The 20,741-nt window shown below is 41.4% G+C and overlaps 1 protein-coding gene across 1 annotated transcript in view; it reads left to right on the forward strand.

The window, feature by feature from the left end:
• IKZF1 (IKAROS family zinc finger 1) overlaps nucleotides 1-20,741 on the forward strand; it is a 165,420-nt gene that overhangs the window by 263 nt on the left and 144,416 nt on the right. The gene's annotated exons all lie outside the window — the stretch shown is intronic.

Raw genomic sequence — 20,741 nt, forward strand, 5'->3', positions numbered from 1 at the left:
CCTGTTTGAGCTCTCAGCCCTACTTTCTGCAGCAAACTTCTGGCAGAGAGACAAAGTTTGGTTAAGGCGGGAGAAGTGAACTGCTGCGTGTCTTTAAAGCAAGTACAGTACCAGGGAGTTTTATGCTTCTCAAAGTTCCTCGCCCATAAATATGGCCTTGAATTCGGTGTAGTTGTCAGTTGGAATCACCAAATATTTAGAGGATTTTTAAAACAATTTATAAAAGGAGGGACTGGCTCTAAACTAAAGTCTTAGTTATTCCCTAAATTTGTTTTCTGTTTTGAAGGGAGCGGAAATGACTTGCGTTTTAGTTCATAATAAATTGCTCAAAGTGGCTGCCAAAAGAAGAGGATGAGATTTTTCTCACAGTTCCTACAAGTCTGATTTTTTTCTGAAAGCGATAGTTTGGGCAAAAGGATGGATTCTTCACTATAGATAATGGGGGCGGGGGGGGGGGGGGGAGGACAAACGACAATAAACTCTTAATTCAAAGTGGGGTGAAACTGTGTCCAGTTTTCGAAAGTTGTTAAGGAAAAATATAATATTTTGTGAATACATATACATTTTATAAGAATGTCATTATTAGTTTTGAGAAGCCTTTTTTTTTTTAAATGCTAGACTATACATAAAAAGGATCTGGCATAAATTATTTTACAAAGTTTCATAAATGCCTAAAAAACAGCTGGGCGATTGCAAGGTGCTTTTTTCATAGAAAGATGCAAAGGGGAAAAAAAGGCTAAATGATGGCTTCTCTTGAGTAACAGTTCAGAAAGTGAGCACATCACCTTCCTGAAGCAAAAAACTATTTCAAAGGGTAGTCATGTTAGCTGCTTGGAGCAAAACCCCGTGTCTATGAAATAAGTTCAAGTTGTATAAACTACTAAACAAACAGAAAGTTGATTCTGAAGCTAAGACATAGTTCCACTTTTTCGAAGTAGAAGTATTGTACCAAACCATTGCTTGCCATATGCTACACAATACACAGATCTTTTCTGATAACTGCACATACAGACATAGAAAAGATGAATGAGGATATCTATGGTACTTGTTAACAAGAAAGCTGGTAATAGGTGTTTTGCCATAAGAAATGGGTTCTGGCATAAATATGAAGCAAATTTGACTTTGGAGCATCAAAAAAATAGGGAAATACTGCATCCCTAAATCTTGTTCCTCTTTATAGAGGATTTTTGCTCTATCTATGCATTTTTCTCTATCTGTGAGGAGAAAATGTGATTTATACCATTTAATTCATTCAATATATAGTGTTAAAATAAATTATGTTAAGGATATTGCAGTTTTATATACCTATGTTGTGGATGTAGTCAACCAAAAATGTGTTAGATTTGGCTGCATGATTAGGAGTTTGAAAAGTCTTTTTTCTTTCTTTTTTCTTTTTTTCTGTTTTGTGAATAAAGTCAAAATGAGGTTGATATCACAAAAGGTATCCTCAGCAATCAGATTAAATATTAATATGGTATAATAAATATATAGCATATATGTACAATAGTTTGTATAATATGTATGATGCAAATCAATGGTGGAAATAAGACTGTACAAAGAATTGATGTAATGTGTAATATGCAACCTCTGCAATTAATAAAAATAAATCTAAAAAAAAGAGAAAAGTCACACTGATGATTGCAATTCTTAAGCCTATCAGACCTTCTGTATTGCTGGAATATATGGAGCTTTTTTTTTAATGTGAAGAATTTATCTAGCCATAGTCAAGCTGCTCATCAGAAAGAATCGAGTGTTAAAAAAGATGTTTAACTCTTGACTCAACTTAGCTATAGAGCTGCAGTCCTGAGCAGACATGGCTGGAAATGAATGTGATTAGTTCTGATATATATGGGATCAGATTTTGAGTTAGTTTAAAGTAAGTCTTATAAGTGGTCAGGAAGCATTTGCTGGAAGAAAACCTTTTGCACCCTACCTTCAGTTTAGATTTTTGAGCTGCAGGTGTTTGAGCTGAACGTTTTTCTGTGTGAAGAATTTGTTATTCAAAGCACTAAAATCAAATTGAAGTGACTGGTCTTATTTCCTCAGATGTAAATTTGTTCAGTTTTGGTACTTATTATTTTTATACATAATAGCTAAATGAATCATAGAATAATAGAAACATAGAGTTGGAAACTTAAAAGTCACTTATTTCTGTCCTGGGACTCAGAATGCTTAGTTTCTTTAAAAAGAATGTTCTGGCATAGGTATCTGATAAAAGTTTCACAGTCTCATTAGATTAGGCATGTATCAAAAAAAAAGAGAAAACCTTTTAAAATCTAAGCTATGCTAAATAAAATTCCTAGGTATATAAAAAGCTTCCAGAGGCCAAAATTTAGATGCTACCCTTTCAAAACAGTTTGTTTGATAATACCTAATTGGAACCTGGAAATGGATTGGTGTGGGTGGGTTAGAAAAGCTGCTCTCCATGGCATTGCTCTTTTGTGGATTTTAGATTTTGTTTTATTAAGCAAAGGCATAGGCATTCTGGGAGATATTTCTGCCTTCTTTACAGATAATGAAATAATGCATATTTTTAGATAAATAGCCAACTTCAAATATTTTACTATGAAAATAATCTAAATATTATCTTCTTGTGATGATTGAAACCTTGGTTATTTTAAATTCTAATGAAAAGTTAACTTATAAATGAAAACTAAATTAAATTAAATCTTGATATTAGATTTTAATTGACATTGTAAGATTTTAATTTAGGTGCAGCCCACCAGTCCCAAAATTAGAAAGGTATGTCATTTTTAAGATTCTTCTTGGGAACAAGCTAGGCAAATTAACAGGCTTAAGCAACTGAAACAACGTTTAAGAATGAAGCAAACAGCAACCTATAGATATAGCAGGCAGGCCATATAAAGGTCTTCATATCTGTGTAAATTTACAGCGCTTTATAAATAAAGAATAATAATAATAATAATAATAATAATAATAATATCTCATTATCTTGTACATTTTTATGATGACTACTATACCAATATTGCTGATCTTTCACTGGGACAATTTAATATATTTATTATTGTCAGCTAGTTGAATAAGTTGGTAGCAAGTTAACTTTAAGAAATCAAATATTTTAAATAAAACTGCACATTGTCCAAATTTCCTTGATGTATTATTATTATTATTATTATTATTATTATTATTATTTGTATCCCACGTTCCCTACAAAATTGGGACTCAAAGTGGCTTACAGTTTAAAAGCACAGTACAATTGTGTTTACAATTTTTTAAAAAAAAAAATATAGTGATTTTTAAAAAAAACACCTGTAAGAGCTTATAAATAAAATTTGTCATTCATAGTTAGAAAGAAAGGCGATCTTTAACATTATCTAATTCCTTATTGCTGTAAAACATACTAAGAAAACAAACAAGCCTTTGAATCTTAGAGAAAACAATTAAAATCTTTGCCCATATTTGTGTGATCTATCATTTAAATTTCTTACTGCTTGAAGACCTTAAAGAAAAGTACTAGAAATGCAAATTGACATCAGGACAACCTGTTGAAACATTTCAATTTTATCCTAGATTTTGCCTGAGATTGTCGTAAAAAAGTCTTCTTAATGTTATCCAGATGTTTGTGAAACATCATTACTATTATAATTATCATAATCACCATCATTATTAAACATCTAAAGTAGAATCCTTTGTGTGTGTGCGTGCGTGTGTAATTTGAATACAACAGGCCGAGGATTCAAATATATACAGTAAGCATGATTGCTTAGATGTTAGTTCTGTTTGAAATCAGAGGGGGGCTTTCCTCCTCACAAGAAAATGTTTAGAACCAATGGCACTGAACTGAAATTTCAATGGGACAGAGATAATATTGAAATTGCCATATATCATCTAGTACTGATTGTTGATTTTGATGGCAGAGGGGTGTGTTTGATATGCCATTTCGGGACTTCATAATAAAAATTATGAATTACATTGTATTTACACATTATACAGAAATAATTTAGTTGAAACTGCTTGTACTCCAGTATTTTTTATTTGTTGTATTCATTTATTTCCTGCTTTTCTCCCAATAATGAAACTCAAGGCAGCTAGCAACATATTGTAAAAGAATATAGATTAAAACTATGCAAAGCCTTAAGTAAAAGTATAAATATAAATGTTATTCAATAAACTGTTGAACAATCTATAAACCTAAAAACACAAAACAGTTAAAACATTAAAATTAATTAAAAGACTACATACAAACCTTAAAAACAGCACCACAGAGCATTAAGAAACCCACCTCAATCTATCTTTAAAGGCCTGGTGGCATAAAAATGTTTCGGTTAGCTGACAGAAGGAAAGGAAGGATGGAGCCATCCTGGCCTCCCTAAAGAGGGAGTTCCAAAGCCTCCCTTTCTGCCACAAAACAAACCTACGGAGGTGGTGAGACAGAGAGAAGGGCCTCTCCAGAAAATTGTAGAGTTCTAATAGACTCATAAAGAGAGATATGGTCCTTCAAATAGCACGAAACTAAGCTATTTAGTGGTTAGAGCATGTTGTCCCAGGAACTGGGAGATCTGGGTTTAAGTCTTCATTGCTGAGCCACAAAACACCCTCTCTCTTTCTCTCCCTCCGCCTGACCTCCTGTACAGAAGCTGGCATGAAATTTATTGTAACAGGAAATCAGTGTTTGAAAGGTTCTGGATTCATCAGAGAAACAAAACAAAAGCCTCAGATGTATATATATATTGGTATTCCAATAGATGTCAGTTATTTATACTAAGTCATATTCATGGATTGCGTACCACTATGAATGGTGAAGAGTAGGAAACAAAGTTTATTTCCTATTTTTATGGCAAATACAAGCAATTAACTTCCCAATACTGGCACAATCTTTTTTTCATGATGCTGGTATCCAACCACTATCAACAATCTATTATGTTCCACTGGACATGGGTGAATTTGAATAAGGGGTATTAGACAACCTTCTGCTTTACTTCTTGAATCCCCACCAGTAAGGAAAGAATCCCAAAACAACATAATTATGATCCCAGTAATTTAGAATTTAGCAACATTATCTTACAAATTCCCAGTGGAATCCAATGCTTAATAAATGTTTTATGGATGTTTTAAGAAAATCCCCATTAGATTATGGAATTTTTGGAATATGGAGCATAATTAACACTTTTCTGTAATGTTGGACATATGCAGTTTTAGGAAACATGGATATCTACCATTTGTTACCATCTGTCCCAAGCCAACACCATACCTAACTTTGTATATACTGTATGAGCAACAGTATGACACACTCCAAATTAAAACACGAGTCTCACTTGAGGCAGGTAAATAACCCGAATTTTCTTTGTTAAGATGAGATCCTTTAAAAACTCTATCCATTGTACATTGCTTTGGGGTAACTGGTGGAATAGATAGATACATTATTTAATAAGTAAATAAATGAATACATAGACTAAATAGCAGGTTAGTAGCTACTAGGAAAAATGATTATATGAATCAGCTATTTCTGTAGCTTGTTCAGTCCAGCTTTTCAAACTGTGTGTAAACAGCACTCAAGGAAACTCAAATTTGTAAGACATTTCACTCACTATTGACTGTCATTTTCAGTCAGGGCAAAGTGAAATTGGTGTTTCATAGCTGGGTAGCCCCATTAATGTCAATGAATGCTGAATAAACACATTTAATTTGAGTTCAGCCAAGGTATGTAAATATGGCTGATCCACAGTAAAGTCTCAACACTACTATCTTTTTCCTGTTCATACAGATACCATAGTAATCATATTATGTGTTGAGCATAGTTAAGTGGAGGAAGATGCAGGGGGTGCTCACAGTAAAAACAGATTATTTGTAAAATAGGTGCATCTTTAGAACTGTGTTTAAATAGTGAAGTGTTGTAGAGATCCATCAGTGGCTCTGCCTTTCCATTGTGTAGGGATTGTGTGCTTCTCTTGATACAAGAGGCAGCACTGCTGTTGGTAGGGTTTCTCATGGTTTTTTTTTTTTTTTGCTAATTAGAATCATGGAATCATAGAGTTAGAAGAGGCCACAAGGGCCATCAAGTCCAACCCCCAGCCATGCAGGAACTCTCAATCAAAGCATCCATGACAGTTGGCCATCCAGCCTCTATTTAAAGACCTCTAAGGAAGGAGACTCCACCACACTCTGAGGGAGTATGTTCCACTGTTGAACAGCCCTTACTGTCAGGAAGTTCCTCCTCATGTTGAGGTGGAATCTCTTTTCCTGGAGCTTGCATCCATTGTTCTGGGTCCTATTCTCTGGAGCAGCAGAAAACAAGCTTCCTCCATCCTCAATATGACATTCCTTCAAATATTTAAACAGGGCTAACATATCACCTCTCAACCTTCTCTTCTCCAGGCTAAACATTCTCTGCTTACTAAGGGCCCATACAGACAGGCCAAAATAAAGCTGCTTTGGGTCACTTTGGAGGTCTGCTGTTTAAATGATGCATGTGTCCTAAGAGGCCAGAAGCCACGCCAAAGCCACGATCCAGTCCTAAGGACTAGAGTGCAGCTTTGGCGCATCTTCTGGACTCTTAGGACGCATGCATCATTTAAACAGCATACCTCCAAAGTGACCGAAGCAGCTTCATGTTGGCTTGTCTGTATGGGGCCTAAGTCATTCCTAATAGGGTGTGGCTTCCAGACCCTTTGCCATTTTAATCACCCTCCTTTGGACACACTCCAGTTTCTCAACCTCCTTTTTGAATTGTGGTGCCCAGAACTGGACACAGTATTCCAGGTGGGGCCTGACCAAAGCAGAATAGAATGGCACAAGGCTTTTGCTGTTGTAAGGCTTTTGCTGAGGACTCAGACTAAGTGTGCCAGACAACTATTGGGCTGCAGCAGTAGTGGAGGGTGACACTGGTGAAAAACTTCTCATAAGACAACAGCAATAGCACCATAGTTAACACTTGTTAGTACAGCAAAGAGGGAGGTACCGGTTGACCTTTTGAAGTTGTTTTACCACAAAAATCTTATGATGAGACAATCAAAGTTGAAACAAAAGATAGCACCAGAAGATGAAACTCCAATGTAGGATAGCACTCATCAAGCTACCAGGAAAGAGCAGAGGATATGTATGGAAAGAGCAGAGGACAAGAGCAGAGTAGCTACACTTCAGCATATTAGGGAGCAAGAGGTTTTCTGGGACAGAATGGAATGAACTGTCTTGGACAGGGACCACACAAAGGAAGTTGCTGCAGAGGAGGAGGTCACTTCACATACACAGGAGGCAGACAGCTGGAGGAATGTCACACAGAGAAGTAGGGAAACCAGGGATCATTCTGGGAGCTTGCAGCTACAGAATCAATTTGAAGTTCTTTCCTTTATAAAGGAGGATGAGGAAGAGCAGCATGGACAAACTTCAGGGACAGAGCAGGGGAGCAGGGAACAGTCGCTGCTAAGCCCTGGAGGAGGCGTGTGGGGGACTCCTTGCTGAGGGGTACAGAAACAGTGGTTTATGGGCCTGACAAGATGTCTCAGGAATGTGTTGTCTCCCTTGGGCAAAGATCCATGATGTGACAGAGAGGTTGACAAGAATGGTCAAGCCTACTGATCATTATCCCTTCCTTTTGGTTCATGTGGGAACCAGTGATACTGCAAGACACAACCTTCAGAATATCAGAAAGGATTACAAGACTCTGGGTAGGAAGCTGAAAGAAATGGAAGCACAGGTTGTCATCTCGTCTCTTCTGCCAGTTGAAGGACATGGTCCAGGAAGGGAGAGGAAAACAGCAAATGTAAAGATCTGGCTCCACAGAATTTGATCAGGAGGGCTTTAAACTGAGTTATGTGGCAGAAGAGGGGCAGTATTCTGGAAAGAAAAAGGACTGGAGAAAATAGCCAGAGTGACATAGAGGGAACAAGGCAAATAGTGCAAGGACCCAAAAGTGGAAGGCAAAATAAATAAAAAAAATAAAATAAAAAAATAAAAATAAAAAAAGCACAGGCAGCAAGTAAAGGAGACACATGGTCTTCGATGTCTCTACACTAACGCACAGAGCATGGGAAATAAGCAAGATGAACTTGAACTCCTAGCACAGAAAAGCAAATATGATATAATAGGCCTCACTGAAACCTGTTGGGATGAGTCTCATGATTGGAATGTAGTAATAGAAGGATATAACATTTTAAAGAGAAATAGACCAAACAGGAAAGGAGGAGGAATAATATTATATGCCAGGGATATTTACACCAGTGAAGGGATACAGGGCATCAATACTGGAAGCCAGGTGGAGAGCATCTGGTTAAAAATTAAAGGGGAGAGAAAAACAGGGATGTTATTGTGGGAGTCTAATTCAGATGGAGGAATTGGATGAGACCTTTCTAGAACAGATGACCACACACTCAGAAAGGAGAGGTGAAGTAGTGATGGGTGACTTCAACTATCCTGATATTTGCTGGAAGTCAAACTCAGCCAAATCCTTTGGTCTAGCAAATTCCTCACTTGACTGGAAGACAATTTCATTGTCCAAAAAGTGGAAGAGGCAACAAGGGAATCAGCTATTTTAGATCTAATCCTAACCAACAGCGAATATTTGGTTAATGGGGTGCAAGTGCTGGGATCATTAGGTGGGAGTGACCATATTCTCCTGGAATTTGTTATACAGTGTGCTTGCGTTATACGGAAGTGAGGGAGGCGCGCGCCGGAATAAAACAATGGCACGCGCTTCCATGGTGTGCGCCCTGTGCACCGCCACTGCACCGCCACGGGCACAAGCCCCATTCACTTGAATGGGGCTTGAGCATCTGCGTTTTTACCCTTACATGGGGGGGAGGTTCCAGAACGGATCCCCTGCATAAGGGAAGGGCAGACTGTACAATGGAAAGGAGAAGTCAGGCATAGTCAGACACACATTCTAGACCAGTGATGGCGAACCTGTGGCACGCGTGCCAGAGGCGGCACTCAGAGCCCTCTCTGTGGGCACATGTGCCGTCACTCCAGCCCAGAGTTTGCCAGAGTTTGTTACTAGAAAGCCAGAGGGACATAGCACTTTGCAATATATAAGTGGGTTTTGGGTTGCAGTTTGGGCACTCGGCCTCTAAAAGGTTCACCATCACTGTTCTAGACTTTAGGAAAGCTGGCTTTAGTAAACTTAGAGAAATACTGGGGATGATTCCAGGAATATTAAAAGAGAAGGGAGTTCAGGTCGGATGGGGGTTTCTCAAAAGGGAAATACTGAACGCACAATTTCAAACAGTTTCAGTGAGAAAGAAAAATGGGAGGTGTCTCAAAAAACCAGGAACTTTCAACTGGGCAACGTTTAATACGAACATGTATAAGAAATGGAAAAATGGGGAAATCACCAAAGATGAATTCAATCAAATAGCCAGCATGTGTAGCGGTAAGGTCAGAAAAGCTAAAGCGCAGAATGAACTCAGGCCTGCAAGAGAGGTTAAGAACAATAAAAAGGGCTTTTCTGGATATGTCTGCAGCAAAAGAAAGAAAAAGGAAATGGTAGGGCCACTGTGTGGAGAAGATGGCAAAATGCTAACAGGCGACAGAAAAAAGGCAGAATTACTCAACACTTTCTTTGCCTCAGTTTTCTCAGAAAAGGCAAAGGGTGCTCAATCCAAGGATAAAGGAGCAGAGGATAGAACAGAAGAAATCCAGGACAAAATAAGTAAAGAGATAATACAGGAATACCTGGTTAATCTAAATGAATATAAGTCTCCAGGACCTGATGAACTACATCCAAGAGTATTAAAAGAACTGACAAATGTAATATCAGAGCCTTTGGCAATAATCTTTGAGAACTCCTGGAGAACTGGAGGCGGGCAAAAGTTGTCCCCATCTTCAAAAACAGAAAAAAAGAGGATCCCAACAATTATCGTCCAGTTAGTCTGACATCTATACCAGGAAAGATTCTAGAGCAGATCATTAAACAGAGAGTCTATGAACATCTAGAAGGCAATTCCATAATCACAAAAAGTCAACATAGGTTTCAGAGAAACAAGTCATGCCAGACAGATCTTATCTCTTTTTTTGATAAAATTGCCAGCTTGGTAGATAAAGGGAATGCTGTGGATATAGTATATCTTCATTTCAGAAAGGCCTTTGACAGGGTTCCCCATGACATTCTTGGAAGCAAGCTTGTTAAATGTGGGCTAGAGAAAGTAACTGTTAAATGGATTTGTAATTGGTTGTCCGTCCGAACACAAACAGTGTTCAACAATGGTTCTTCTTCATCCTGGAGAGAAGTGACGAGTGGGGTGCCAATGCTATTCAACATCTTTATCAATGTCTTGGATGACAGTATTAGGGGCGTACTTATCAAATTTGCAGATGACACCAAATTAGGAGCAGTAACTAACACCCCAGAGGACAAGATCAAAATTCAAAATGACCTAAATAGATTAGAAAGCTGGGTCAAAGCTAACAAAATGAATTTCAACACAGAAAAATTTATGGTACTGCACTTAGGGCATAAAAAGGAAAATGCCTAGATATAGAATGGGCAACACCTGGGTTAAGGAGACTACATGTGAAAAGGATCTAGGAGTCCAAGTCGACCACATGTTCAACATGAGCCAACAGTGGGATGAGGCAGCTAAAAAGGCCAATGCAATTTTTGGCTGCATGAATAGAAGTATAGTGTCTAGATCAAGGGAATTCATAGTGCCACTCTATTCTGCTTTGGTCAGAATAGGCCCCACCTGGAATGTTGTGTGCAGTTCTGAGCAACACAGTTCAAAAAAGATGTTGAGAAATTGGAGCGTGTCCAAAGGAGGGCAACAAAAATGGTGAAGGGTTTGGTAACTATGCCTTATGAGGAACGACTTAGGGAGTTGGGGATGTTTAGCCTGGAGAAGAGAAGGTTAAGAGAGGTGATATGCTAGCCCTGTTTAAATATTTGAAGGAATGTCATATTGGGGAGGGAGCAAGCTTGTTTTCTGCTGCTCCAGGAACAGAACCCAGAAGAATGGATGCAAGCTACAGGAAAAGAGATTCCACCTCAACATTAGGAGGAACTTCCTGACAGTAAGGACTGTTCGACAGTGGAACACACTTCCTTGGAGAGTGGTGGAGTCACCTTCTTTGGAGGTCTTTAAACAGAGGCTGGATGGCCATCTGTTGGGGATGCTTTGATTGAAAGTTCCTGTGTGGCAGGGGGTTGGACTTGATGGCCCTTGTGGTCTCTTCCAACTCTACGATTCTATGATTCTTTGGTTCTATGAAATGATTATTATTTTCTTATTTATCTTTTAAGTTTGTGCCTGGAGGATCACTTGTCCACCATGTCTTACTCTTTAATGTTTTTGACTTCATAATGGGTAATGATGCAACTAGGCAAAAGCACATTCAGAGGGCAAATGAAAATGCAAAACTGCACTATACGTATTATAGAAACATGGAACGTGAGAAGCAAGAATCAGGTGAAGGTAGACTTAGGCCAGTACAGACTGGCACAAAGTGCCATCCTGGAGCCGATTTTAGGGCTCGGAAGAGCGGAGCATTCACACACTTCCGAGCATCCACACGTTTCTGAGCCGTACTGTGCTGTCTGGATGCTGTTTTGGCACATGCGTGTTCATGCAGCATGTGCGCTGATGATGTGCGTCGTGCACCGCATCCAAATGGCATGGCGCACAAGAGACAGCACCACGCCACTCCAAGGCACTAATGGTGCTTTGGCAGCGGTGCATTTAGCAACTCCTTTTTCATGGCACATAGTTTTGGCAACGAACCGCAGGAGAATGGGCAGCGAGACTGTCTGTATCCCCTATAGTAAAAAAGAAATGGAATGTATAAACACTGCAGCACTTTGAATGAGTGAATTAAGGGACAGAACAGATGGGCAGGAAGGAGTGGCCAGAAGGCGCTTCTGCTTGGAGCTTTGTGGGACCACGGCAACAACACACCATGGTCCTGATGCTGGCCCCTGCTGCCATCAGCAATAGATCAGCAATAGGAGCAGAAAAGATCCATTCCTTTTGGGGTCAGGTTTAGGCCATCTTGGGTAGCCTAGGAGCAATCATAGCATGGCTTCTGTGTGGGTTTGGGGCATGCGTCATCTAAATGCCACACCCCCAAGCAGTGCAAAAGCTGGCTTTTTATGTTCCTTCTGTTTTGGGCCTAAAATGGACAGAAGTGGGACATTTTGAGTCAGATAATTATGCAGGGTTTTTCTCAGGAATTGAAAATCTAAGAAGAAATTGGGTAGCATTTATAGTGAGGACAGGGGTAGCAAAAGCAGTGAAAGGATATGATGCAATGTCTGACTGAATCATATCAGTACAGAGAAAACCCATTAATATAACCACAATCCAAGTTTATGCTCTAACTACAGAGACAGAAGAAGAAGAAATTGAAGGATTCTGTGCTAGAGTCCAGGAGGAAATTGATCACACACCAAAACAGGATTTCTTGTGAATCATAGGCAATTGGAAAGTTCTGTAGGGACATTATCACACGGGGACAACTGGAAGTATAAATGGGGATTATCCTGTAAAAATAGCACATTCACAATTAAGATTTTCACACAACGTTGTGATTAAACAGCCATTATCTTGGGACTATCTTGAGAATATTACGCAACTGTGATAAAGCTTTTCACATGACATCGCGTTGAAAAGCAATTAAAGTTGCATTAACCTGTGAATAACCAGGCAATAAACAGCAACAAATCATTCACAGGAAAATCCTGAAAATGCTTTCTTGCTGTTTATTCCCTGTTTATTCCCGGGATAATGGCTCTTTTTTCACGCTGCGTCTGAAAATCTTAATTACGATTTAATAGTAATTTCATGATTTTCACAGGATAAACCCTGTTAAAACTTTCAATTTTCCTTCATGTGATAAAGTCTTAGGAAAATTTGGTCTAGGATCAAGAAATGAAGCAAGTAAGTTACTGATTGCGTTTTGCAAGGCCAACAGTTTGTTTAGAGAGCCAACGTGTCTAGTGGTTTGAGTGTTGGACTATGATGCTAGACAGCAGAGTTTAAATCTCTGCTTGGCCATGGAAACTCACTGGGTGACCTTGTACAAGTCAACACTCTCTCAGCCTTAAAGGATGTTAGTAGCAAACTCCTCTGAAGCAATGTGCCAAGAAAACCCTTCAACACATTCTTGAAGCAACCCGTGAAACAACTAAACACAAGAACACCACCTGATGATCAATGTAGAAATCAAATAGATTACATCATTGGAAGCAGAAGATGGAGACATTCCATTTCCTCTGCAAAAACAAGACCAGGATGCGATTGTGGTACATACCATAAACTACTGATATAAAAAAATTAGAGTAAAGCTAAAGAAGAACACAGTGCTGAAACAGAACCTGAAGAACATTCCTGTAGAATTTAAAGGTAATGTGAAAAATAGATTTGCACTATTAAGTTTAATTGGGAGCCAGAAGGGCTCTGCATTGAAGCCAGGTACATTGTGAGGGAGGAATGCAAAAAGACACTATTTGTAACCAAAAAGAAGGAGAAGCCTCAAAGGATGACAGATGAAACTTTTCAAGCAGTTAAGGTCAAATGAGAAACAAAAGTAAAAGATGATAGAAATAGAGTCAGAACTCTGAATGCAATTGTTCAACAACTTATCTGCATGGAGGACTGTTATAATAACCAGGACAGAGAAATAGACAGTAACAACAACAACAAAAAGAAAGAAAGAACAAGAGACCTCTTCCACAAAATGGGAGAAATCAAAAGAAAATTTAATCCAAAAGTGGGGATGCTCTTTGACGTGCAGTGGAATACATTATACAGTGGGCCCTTGGTATACGCGGGGGATCCATTCTGGACCCCCCACGTATACCAAAATCCGCGTATGCTCAAGTCTCATTTGTGCACGCGCGCCTCCATTGGGAACAAAAGTCCCTGGCCTCTCCCCTCTCCTCCCTCGCTTCCCTCCTCCCTGCCTCCCTCCCTTCCCTCCCTCTTACTTACCTTTTGGGCCTAGGAGGCCTCCAGCGTGACTGCTTGGCCTCGCCGCTGTCGCCGCCACCACGGGAAAAGCCGGGTGGTGGCAGTGGTGGAGGCCAAGCCTCGGCCTCCTCGCCGCCGCCATGAAAGGGCCCAATGGCGGTGCTGGAGGCCTCTTGGCCCCCAACAGCACCGCCACCAGGCCTTTCCCACAGCAGCGGCGATGAGGCAGAGCTGCTGCGGAGGCCTTCAAGGCCTCCAGCGCTGGCATCCGGCCTTGATGCCTCCGCTGCTGCGGAAGGGCCGGATACCAGTGTTGGAGGCCAAGAGGCATTCAGCACTGACACCTGGCCCTTCCGCGGCGGCGAGGAGGCCGGGTGATGGTACGAGAGGCCTTGAAGGCCTCTGGCACTGCTGCGCTCCGCGCCTCCTCTTCAAAAGGAAAGGCCTGGCAGTGGTGGAGGCAGCAAAGAGGAGACATGGATCGCAGCAGTGCCAGAGGCCTACAAGGTCTCCCACACCATCACCCAGCCTCCTCGCTGCCGCTGCCACAGAAGGGCCGGATGTCGGTGCTGGGGGCCTCTTGACCTCCAACAACGGTATCAGGCCCTTCCGCAGTGGCGGAGGCATCGAGGCCGGATGCTGGCGCTGGAGGCCTTGAAGGCCTCCGCGGCAGCTCTGCCTCATTGCTACCACCACTGGAAAGGCCCGGTGGCGGTGCTGTTGGGGGACAAGAGGCCTCCAGCACTGCCATTGGGCCCTTCCATGGCGGCAGCGAGGAGGCTGAGGCTTGGCCTCTGCCGCCGCCACCCCCCTGGCTTTTCCTGCGGCAGCGGTGGCGGCGAGGCCAAGCAGTCACGCCGGAGGCCTTCAAGGTAAGTAAAAGGAAGGGAAGGGAGGGAGGCAGGGAGGGAAGTGAGGGGAGGAGGGGAGGAGAAGGGTTGTCCCAATGGCGGTGCACTGGTAAAACTAGAAGTGATTATATTACACCTATTTTGAAATCTCTTCACTGGTTGCCTATTGGTTTCTGGGTGCAGTACAAGGTGTTGCCGATTACCTTTAAAGCCCTACATGGCTTTTAGTGATGCTCCAACCTATATAAAGGATTGCCTACTTCCATACAATCCGCCCTGCACTCTCACATCCTCTGAGAGGAACTTATTGCAACCCATAAAAACCAAACTAACGGCAACCTCCCAGAAGATGTTCTCCACTGCTGCTCCCAGACTATGGAACACCTTGCCGGAGGAGATCCATCAAATAACCAGTTTAGACAGCTTCAAAAAAGCTGTAAAGACAGATATCTTCCGGCAAGCCTTCCCAGAATAGTTCAATCTAATCTCTGTACTCTCCCTACTTTATGTAACCACTGCCTCTACTAGAAAATTGCTGTCATTTAACAGGTTGAATTTTTAAACTGCATTGTATTTAATCCTGTTTTAAAGAGGGGGGGGGGTGTTCAATTTATTTATTGAGAGTATGTATTATTCCAATATATTCTAGTTATGTAAACTGTCTTGATTGCTGCAGAAGAAAGGCGGGGTATAAGAATAAAGTTTATTTATTATTTTATTTATTTTAACACTTGCTGGTCAGTTCTAACAATAAATGTCACTGAATTGGATTTATAATTTCTTAATAAAGATTTTCTCAGTTTTCACTGCCCAAGCCTGAATTTTCTGAACTTGGTAACCTGCTGGACTTGACACAGAACAGCCTGGACTGACCATTATGGCCACATGCACTGGACTGAATCCAGTGTGACAGTACATGATGTCATTGTGTACACAACACTCATTGGTCCACCTGACCCATCCTGTTTTTGGAGCGGCTCCAACTACTTCCTCACAAGTATGAGTTCAGTGTAAAACCTGCCCAGTGCACGACCAAGTTTACTGAAGTCAGAAATAGCTGCTTCAACATGTGATCAGCAAGGATCTCATGCACTGCTTTCTGTTCACAGCAGAAGTAGCAGCATGCTGGGTAGGCTTTTCATTGAGCTCCTGCCTGTGAGGAGGCAGTGTGGGTGATGACTCAGAAAACAGGTCATCCCCTTTCTCTGCACTCTGCTCAGTGCAGAGAAGGGGATGGCAAGGCTCTTGGTATATGAATAACTAGATTGGACAAAACTGGACCCAATCCAGCTGTCCACACAGCAAAAGAACCTAAGGCCACTCCAGAGTTTCTGGGAAACACCAGGATTTCCCCCCACCTCCCTTAGTTTAGAGCCAAGATGGATTAAGGGCAGAGAAATATGGCTCCTCATTAGAAATAGCACAAGTTGTTATGACTTTGGGGTGAGTATGGCATTTTTTACCAGTGTAGACAAGCCACCTCCACATTTCAACATCAACCACTACCCAATAGCCCATTTTGTTAACACTTTTTTAATTGTCATGTGAACATTGTTGTAGCATGATATGGTTTTTATCTAATATGTACTTAAGATACTTTCTTACTGTCAAAACGACCACCTTTGCTCTTTTGGTTTTAAAAGAATACATATAAAACAAAATAAGCTGGTTTGGGCCATAAGAAAAAAATGCTAAAATCCAAAGTCAAGCAATATCTTTGTGGTCCTAATAAACATACTGGTGGACTTTTGATTTTGCTGCTTTAACATTTTCCCCCCTCCTGGCCACCTAAAGAAGATTCTTAACTGACACAGCTTATCAGCTGTTTGCAAGTCTGGTTTCAGTGCTAATCCTGATCAACTGCAACGTTAATTTTAATCAAATGGCATAGCCATCAACATTTCAAAGATGAAAACTGGGATGCATGTGGCCAAACAATTTCAGTGTGTGGTCACAATAGCAAAAGTCATTAATGAGCCCTCCACGGCTTAGGTCCAGACTATTTGAGAGACTGTATCTCCCCATACAAACCAGTTAGAGTCCTTAGATCAGGGCTGCACAAGATGCAGCCGGGGGGGGGGGGGGGCGGCGGATGTGGCCCGCTAAAGGATTTTTGGAGGCCTGGGGCCCCATTGTCAGGAGGAAGGGGATGTCCTGGCTCCTAGAGTCCTCGCCCGATCGCACGGGGCTTTGGAGGATTGGAGCAATGGACTTTCCCCCCAGAGTTTGCCTCTGCTTCCCAGGGGAGTTGTTGCCCCATTGGTCAGGAAGGTCCAGAGGGAGGAGCTTTTTGCAGGCAAGCAGTGGAGACAGCCAGGAGGGCAGAGAGCGAGTGAGAGAGCAGAAAGCAAGAGAGCTAGAGATCATGAGAGAGCCTTGGGCCCTTCTTCTGGTGAGTGAGGGGGAGGATGGAAGAAAGAGAGGAGAACACCCAACCACCGTATTGTCCTCCTCCTCCTCCTCTGCCGAGTTGTTCACTTTGAGCGGCCTAGGGGTTTTGCCCTTGAGCAGCAAGGCTGCTCGCCTGGCAAAACCCCAAGGCTGCTCAAAAGCAAATGACTTGCCAAAGGAGGAGGACAATGCGGTGGTTGGGCATCCTCTTCTTTTTCTCCCATCCTCCCCCTCCTTCTCCTCACAAGGCTGCCCGCCCAGCAATGGGGGAAAGAGACAAAAGAGGATGGAGGAAAGAGACAAGGATGCCTGCCCACCGCGTTGTCTTCCTCCTCTGCCCCAAGCTGCTCAAAGGTGAACAACTCGGCAGAGGAGGAGGAGGAGGACAACGTGGTGGGTGGGTGTCTGTTCCCCCCTCCTCCTCTGGAATGAAAGAAAGAAAGGAGGAAGGAAAGATGGAAGGAAGGGTAGGAGGAAGAAAAAAAAAAGAAAAAAGGAAGAAGGGAGGGAGGGAAGAAGGAAGAAAAGAAAGAAAAAGAAGGGAGGATGGGTGGGAGAGAGGGCAGGACGAAGGAAGCAGAGAAAGGGATAAAGAAGGGTGGAAAGAAAGAAGCAAGGAAATTATGGAAGGAAAGAGGGGAGGGAGGGGATGCCTTGCCCCCTGGTAGGGTGATTAGACTTCCCCTCCTTTTCCCAGACATGTCCCCCATCTTAGCCTTCCTGTCAAGGAAGAGGGATTCTACAATGTCTTCTATTTTGAGCATTGCTAAGAAGTATGAATTTTCATTTTGATTCCAGCTTTTATTTGGTCTGGCCCCCGTTTTTGTTAATGTCCTACATTTCACCTAAAACTGTTGGCGGCCCAAACAACCTTAGCTGATCTTAATTTTGGCCCCTACCTCCTTCCAAGTTGAGCACCCCTGCCTTAGATCATCAGGAGATGGCTTCCTCTAGGTCTAACCACCATCCCCACCTTGCTTGGTGAGGATACAAGAGAGAGCCTTCTTAGTAGTTGATCCCTTCCACAAGAGGCTATGTGGGCCTCCTCCCTGCTGGCAGGTTATATTTTTTATGCAGGCAGGCTGGTTTTATTTGAAGGTGTTGTTTTAGATTGTGTTTTTTAAAAAACTTTTGTATGTTTTAAATTTTAACATTGTAGTGTTTTAGTTAGGTTATTTTAATTGTTTTTTAAAAATTATTTTAATGTGTTTTTATATTGTGAGCCACCTTGGGTCCATTTTTGAGAGAAAGGTGGCATAGAAATTAAAAAAAAATGCAATCAGATTTTTTTAATCCCTAGATTCAAGCACAGATTCTTTTAATCCATAGATTCAAGCATCCATGGCTTGAAAATATTTAAAAATATATAAATTCCAAAAAGCATACCCTTTATCATTTTTCCATTTTATATAAGGGACACTATTTCACCATGCAATTGTATTTAATGGGACTTGAGCATTAACGGTTTTGATGTCCACAGGGTATCCTGGAACCAAACCTCAGTGAATACCAAGGACCCACTGTAAACATAAACTAAGAAAGGCTGTAGCAGTTTGCTTTTGCCTGATTGTACAGGCAAGAGGAAGCTTCCATCCCCTCCTCTAACCCACCCACTGATTTAATAGTGTGTACTTTCAGCTCTGTTGGCAGTAATGGAAGTAAGCTGAGGACAAAGAGGTAAAGTAGGAAGAAGAGAGAAACAATTGAACATTTTAAAAGCAGCCAAGAAAATGGAATCATACAATCATAGAATCATAGAGTTGGAAGAGACTACAAGGATCATCCAGTTCAACTCCCTGCCATGCAGGAAATCTCAATCAAAGCATCCCCGAGAGATGGCCATCCAGCCTCTGTTTAAAGACCTCCAAGGAAGGAGACTCCACTACACTCCAAGGGAGTGCATTCCACTGTCAAGCAGGCCTTACAGTCAGGAACTACCTCCTAATGTTGAGGTGGTATCTCTTTTCCTGTAGCTTGCATCAATTGCTCTGGGTCCTAGCCTCTGGAGCAGCAGAAAACAAGCTTGCTCCCTCCTCAGTGTGACATCCCTTCAAGTATTTGAACAGGGCTATCATGCCATTCATTCCTCATAGGGCATGGTTTCCAGACCCTTCACCATTTTAGTCGCCCTCCTTTGGACACGCTCCAGTTTCTCAACATCCATTTTGAATTGTGGTGCCCAGAGCTGGACACAATATTCCAGGTGGGGCCTGACCAGAGCATAATAGAGTGGCACTATTACTTCCCTTGATCTAGACACTATACTTCTATTGATGCAGCCTAAAATCACATTGGCCTTGTTAGCTGCTGCATTGCACTGTTGACTCATGTTCAATTTGTGGTCTACTTGGACTCCTAGATCCCTTTCACATGTAATCTTGTTCAGCCAGGTTTCTGTGCATTTCATTTTTCCACCCTAAGTGCAGTACCATAAATTTTTCTGTGTTGAAATTCATTTTGTTATCTTTGGCCCAGCTTTCTAATTTATTAAGGTCATTTTGAATTTTGATCCTGTCTCTGGGGTATTAGCTACTCCTCCTAGGTTGGTGTCATCTGCAAATTTGATAAGTATGCCCCCCATTTTGTCATCCAAGTCATTCATAATGATTTTGAATAGCACTGGGTCCAGGACAGAACTCTTTGGACCTCTCTGATCACTTCTCTCCAGGATGAAAAGGAGTCATTGTTGAGCACCCTTTGGGTATGGCCAGTCAACCAGTTACAAATCCATGTAACAGTTACTTTGTCTAGCCCACATTTCACTAGCTTGTTTGCAGGAATGTCATGGGGAACCTGGTCAAAGGCCTTACTGAAATCAAGATATACTATTTCCACAGCATTTCCATCATCTACCAAGCTGGTAATTTTATCAAAAAAAGAGATTAGGTTTGTCTGGCATGACTTGTTTCTCTGAAACCCGTGTTGACTTTTTGTGATTATGGAATTGCGTTCTAGATGTTCACACACTCACTGTTTAATAATCTGCTCTAGAATCTTTCCTGGTATTAATGTCAGACTAACTGGACGATAATTATTGGGATCCTCCTTTTTGAAGATGGGAACAATGTTTGCCCTCCTCCAGTCTGCTGTGACTTCTCCTGTTCTCCAGGAGCTCTCAAATATTATTGCCAATGGCTCTGGTATTACATTAGCCAGTTCTTTTAATATTCTTGGATGTATTTTGTCTGGTCCTGGAGACTTATATTCTTTTAGATTAACCAGATATTCCTGTACTATCTCCTTACTTATTCTGTGCTGAAATTCCCCTATTCTGTCCTCTACTCCATTTTCCTCAGAAGACTGAAGCAAAGAAGGTGTTGAGTAATTCTGCCTTTTCTCTGTCCTCTGGTAGCATTTTGCTGTCTTCATCACACAGTAGCCCTACGGTTTCCTTCTTCTTCCTTTTGCTGCGGACATATCCAAAAAAGCCTTTTTTGTTGCTCTTAACCTCTCTAGCAAGCCTGAGTTCATTCTGCACTTTAGCTTTTCTGACTTTATCCCTACACATGCTATCTATTTGTTTGAATTGCCCTTTGGTGATTTCCCCATTTTTCTATTTCTTATACATGTTCCGTTTAAAACTTACCTCAGTTGAAAGTTCCTTAGTCATCCATCCTGGTTTCTTGAGACATCTTCCATTTCC

This window comes from Sceloporus occidentalis, unplaced genomic scaffold, assembly GCF_023333645.1.
Source record: "Sceloporus occidentalis isolate IW3139 unplaced genomic scaffold, rSceOcc1.0.p SCAF_7, whole genome shotgun sequence".
NCBI lineage: Eukaryota > Metazoa > Chordata > Lepidosauria > Squamata > Phrynosomatidae > Sceloporus > Sceloporus occidentalis.